Source organism: Rutidosis leptorrhynchoides, chromosome 6, assembly GCF_046630445.1.
Source record: "Rutidosis leptorrhynchoides isolate AG116_Rl617_1_P2 chromosome 6, CSIRO_AGI_Rlap_v1, whole genome shotgun sequence".
In the NCBI taxonomy this organism is placed as follows: Eukaryota; Viridiplantae; Streptophyta; class Magnoliopsida; order Asterales; family Asteraceae; genus Rutidosis; species Rutidosis leptorrhynchoides.
Genome location: NC_092338.1, coordinates 292,323,351 through 292,329,184, shown reverse-complemented (window position 1 = coordinate 292,329,184; position 5,834 = coordinate 292,323,351).

The following is a 5,834-nucleotide window of genomic DNA, read 5'->3' as shown; positions in this document are numbered from 1 at the left end:
CAACAACTTCATTATCTCACCTCCGTGAACTCCATCTTTGCACTTGATCTCGTACCTCATTTTGGTGCTACACGACCACCTTACATAAGAAGTCTTACACTTCACTTGATCTAGTACCACGGGAGCTTCCTTGGGCGGCAGTAAAAACTCCCCCACTTAGGATTTAGCTCCACATTTCTTACCGCAAAGATGATAACATCCCGCGGAATTACCATTCCACACACACATGATCATTCTCATCACTAATCGTAAACACCGAATCACTGCAAATTCACTTTAGGCTCTCAGAGCCGTCATACAAAATTACCCGAGATGTCGTACACGCAACGACTTCGCACCTTCATACCACAAATCATAATCGACTGCCTTAATCGTTCGCTAAGCGAACTCCACCAAAGTCCCACATACGTCTCTATGTCGAAGCATACGTCACTACGATAAATCAGTCATGCATCTCAGTCGAGATCACCTGACCTTCCACTCAACGAACCTTTACTAACAATTGCTCACTCTCATGGAGAAGAGTGACCAATCCGACACAATAATTGCATCGACCGCAATATCATCACTTCATCATAACCTTCGGTCTTAACTGAACATTAAGTCCGTCACCGGCTCGCCGGTCATCTTCACCCGTCTATCACAAGAGCAACCAGATTCGCTCATCCGTCACTTCATAGGAAGTATTTACCGCAATGCTCTCTAACTTCTACTTTCGCAACCACCGAATTACTATCACCCATCGATCACTATTGTAATCTCCGCTGCTTCCCAGGGTATCTCATGGGAACCCTAAGCACAAAGTGATCACACCACTACCGGAGTTTGACATTTCACTAGCAGGTATAAAGAGGCACCATGACGCAGTGTCATGCAGACTCCCACCACAATCTACCGAAATTTAGAAACTCGATCTTTGGGTTTCATACACCCGATGTCACCCATTTCTCCACAATAATGACCCGAAGTCATACCTACCCGACAAACCTTACGGTTTATTGTCTTCTCGAAAGTTCCTAGCGATCACACGCTAGCCACAATTTCCACAAGGCCAAAATGATATAGCCTCACGAACCCTTTCATCTAACACCAAAGAGATGCTTGGAAACACCAAGTCTTACACCCTTCCGCACATCGGCACGACCACCACAACAAGGGATATTCCGTTAGGAATGTTACCCTATAATCCATAACACGCTAACACACTAACGCAATCATCATCATATGGGTCCCACTCCCATGAGTTTAATGACCCCAAGACTCCCCGATTCGCCAATTCTAAGGCGGCTCACAACTAGAATCCTTACACGATCCTCTAACCACACACTCTACCGAGTGCAACCCCAAACTACAATCATTAGACTTGTCGCATTCCATTACGGAATTTAAGTCCTCGACGCACACACACATACAATAATCGGTCATCCTAGTTACGATGGGTAACTACAACCAATAACGATCTCAAATAATGCACCCACTACGTAGGGTGACTAATTATGCGCCGAACTCGTGAGTTGGCTCACTCACTTAACTAACCGAATCCACCGTAACAATTTTCGACTCACAACAAATCTGATGTGACAACAAGCACATCACCCGAGACCACTATAACCTAGGAACCAATAAAAGATTCCTAACTTGTCCCGATTCTACCCCAACCATGCCACGTTTCCTCCGCTCGGTACTCGTCATGTCATGCTTGGTGTCAAGATACACGGTTGTAATAATGGTGATCAGTCACTATAACAATTGCGTACCTTACCATTTTCGTATGATCACGCAAAGTACTTTACTCGGACTGACGCGACATTCACACAAAATAACACGCGATAACTCCTAGTACCCGAATGACCAAAGTCCTTACCTCGAACTTGATCACTTCAAACAGCCAAACATGCGAATCTCTCCAATAGATTAGTTCCTAGGACACCGCACCAAATAGATACATATATATATATATATATATACCAATATACAATATAGTAATAAACGTACACAAGTACACCACAACAACAAGTCAACCTACAACCTAGGTGACTATCACTGAAACAACGTCCAAGTTCGCCTACTTACATTAGACACTAGCTATCTAAGGCACTAATTTACACGCGAAATAAGGCCCCACATAATCACACCTTGGACAAGCAGAAGTCCTAGTTAGTCACCTACTCTAAGGCACTAACAAATCTCAATCCGACCCGTATTCCAACAAGCCCGGCAAATAATACATAACTGTCAATAAATCTAGGACTAGGCACCTATTCCAAGGTCACCTAATTCCCTTAGACTATGCTCTGATACCACTTGTAACGACTCAACCCGTTATCCAATCGAATACACAGCAAAAGATTTTTTATTTTTTTTATTTCAGAAGGGAGCGGGGCACGTAACCCTTTAGGTGCGCGGCGCGCACAAGGCCTGACAGCCTCTGTCCGAATTTTCCAAATTTTGATTAAAGATCTCCCACTTCCCAACACTTTTAGATGAAACGCTTTTCACAACACATTATAATAAACAAGACTAACAAATTCCAATAATAAAACGAGTTTTACGACACCGGGCCCACGTCGGTCATTTTACGACTTTCGTACAAAATACAAGTTTCAATCCCAATTTACACTTAGACGAGTTAGGACTCTATAACCCAACCCGATACCAAGAACATAATCTCGGGGACTACCAAATATCCAATCCGCGTCCGCATATCTAAAAGCTACCCCATCGAGCCCAAGCACTCCTACACAACTAGTCTAACAACTAGCTAGCCTCATAACAAAATACTTGAAAAAGGTAAACAATGAGAGGGGTAAGCATAAAGCTTAGTGAATGCAATAATTATACATATACATATATAATATACCTACTTGCAGTCACTTACACACATACCGCATACATGCTAGCAATATAATTAGCAACCATCTCAAGTATAAGGCTAATAACCTCCAATATCGCAAGCTAGCATAACCAATAGCATATACTCAAACAATATAATATGCTACACTACAACACATACACAAATCATATGGTTAACTGGCTCTTTGGTTCACACTACAACACACGTACTATGTGGCTACCGGCTCTTTGGTTCACATCATAGCACAATCGCACATACTATGGCACTATCGGCTCTTTGGTTCATACCATAGCATACAAATAAATACATTATATACATACGCATATAATCATTCCACTCACCTTGGAATGCCAGCACAAGTCATGTATAACATGATCTTCGTCCTCAAATCCGAGCAAGTAACCACATATATCACACATAGGTACAATATACACATAAATAGTCATTCTCTAAAAGAGAACCCAACACAAACTTTCCTTAGCCGAGGGATCATACCTTGCTCACCAAAACCCGCCCATAAAACACCTAATGGACACAAACCAATTACCACTTTGGGTGGTAATTCAAACCAACACAACAAAGTACAATTTAACCCAAATCATACTTTACACCAATTAGACCAAACCTAGGTCTTAACACTAAATTACTACTTAGGTAGTAATCATTTCAAACACCGATTACACCAAAACCCCAACACGTGCAATATTGACCCATATTGCTTTTGACCACGTTTGACTTATGTTAAAATATCACTTTAACCCCAAAATTACTTCTCGCGAGTAATTACATCCAAAAACATTATTTAACACTTAACAAAACCGTTTATCATCCATTTAATCCAAATTAGTGTCGTCATCAATTTTGACCATTTTGACCAAAGTCATAAAACCCCAAAATCACTAACGACTAGTGATTATATTTCCAAAACACCAATTAATAACTAAATCAAGTATTTACATACTTGATTCACCAAAACTTGACTCAAAACCCATTTTGACACCAAACCAAGTCAACATCGATCTTGACTAGCAAAACTTGTTCCTAAGAACATCAAAGTCACTAACAACCTTTCAATCTAGAGGTTTAACTCCCAAACCAAGACAAATACTTACAAATTCATCATCAAACCCTAAACCCACAATAATCGGATTCACTTACACTAGCAATACAACAAAACCCCCAATTTCATGAGAAATGGGATTTATAACCCTAACTAGCTCAAACCCCAAACATGAACAAGAATCATAAACAACAAAATTCGGAGTTAGAACTTACCAACACTACCAAAACGTAGCCGTGAATGAGGTGAAAAACCTTAACTCTTGTACCTTAACCCGAGTCACCCTCCTTCTACTCCAAATGGAGCTTTCCCTCTCTAAAACTCTTCCTATCTCTAGGGTTTGAAGATGAGAGAGTTGTGGATGTGAAAGTGATCCATAATTGGATCCAAATCTGCCAATAAGGCTACAGATCCGTCCTTAAGTGAAAAGACCAAAAAGCCCCTCATTTAACTCAAAATAGAAAAAGGCAGAAAACTGTCCCTGGTGGGGTGCGCGGCGCGCACCCTTGAATGTGCGCGGCACGCACAAGGGTCTAAACAGATTCTGAAGTTCAGGGACTGATTCTGACAAATCCTGATTCTGATGTAAATTCTAAAAATGCATAAGTGTTAGGTAGACCTTTTGTAGCGCTTTCTGGTGCACACATTTTTTGACACCTTCAGGAACATTTCCTGACGCACAAAATTCAGGGTGTTACAATCCTGTTTAGGAACCTTAATCTTCACAGGAGAAATTGACCTATTGAAGTTCTTTCTCTTATACTCTCCATAGACAACATTTGTCTTATGATTTTTAACACGAACTTCATCATTAATAGGTGAACCTGTTTTATGAGCATACGATGATCTGCGATCATCATATGTGAGGTCAATCTTCTGTCTGGGTGATCTATATCTTCTTGGACAATTAGCAGCAATATGTCCAAAAATAGCACAATTAAAACATTGACGAAACTCCCTATATCCTCTAAATTCATACACATTATTAGAGTTTGAAGATGACGGATCTTGTGTTCTTACTAATAAAGGAGAATCATTTATTTTATTTCTTAGAACAGGCTTAGGTGTAACAGGAGGAACTGGTCTGTTAGCAAATTTAGGATTTCTTAAAATTTTAACAGGACCTTTCGGTGTTCTGACTCTACTTGTCTTAGAGTTATCTCTTAACCCAGTTTTCCTATCTTCCTCATGATCTAGAGCACCTTCAGCAGTATCATCAGAAGTTGTATTCTTAGTTGAATTAATTTTTTATTCTTTTCAACATAATCTTCATAACTAGGAGGGATATAATCTTCTGGTCGACCGTCAACTACGTTTGCATTAACAAATGTGTTCTGAAAAGGAGGAGATGCAGAACTATATCCAATACCCTTTCCCTTGGTGTCATTAAGTTCCACCATTAATGCATTCCATTGTGACGCACTTGCCTAACACTTCATTTTAATTGAAATTGCCTCTAAATCAACTTTAACACATTCATTCTCTTTATTTAGTTCATTAATTGTATCAACACGTTTAATTAAAGCTTGATTTATGTCAAAGTTATAACATTTAAGATCGTGAAGTTGTTTTTTATAAACTTTGATTTTCTCTTTCAATTCATTTTCAACCTTAGTGGTCACATGGTCTGCGTGCCATTTTTTTTCATCTCCGCATATGCCTTTGTTAAATTATCTATTGTTACCTTAGATTCAGCGCATTTAACACATTCAATAACAGTAGATGGATCAGAAGATACCTGTTGAGCGTTATTTGATGAGGAAGTCTCAGCCATAAATACAAAGTAATCTGTCTTCTTCCCATCATTGAGCTCATCTTCTAATTCTGACGAGTCTGTAAGGAACTCTGATGTATCAGCATCTTTACCCAAATAAATCTGTTCAAGCCTGTCCCAAATATCTTTGGCTTTAGTTAACCCAG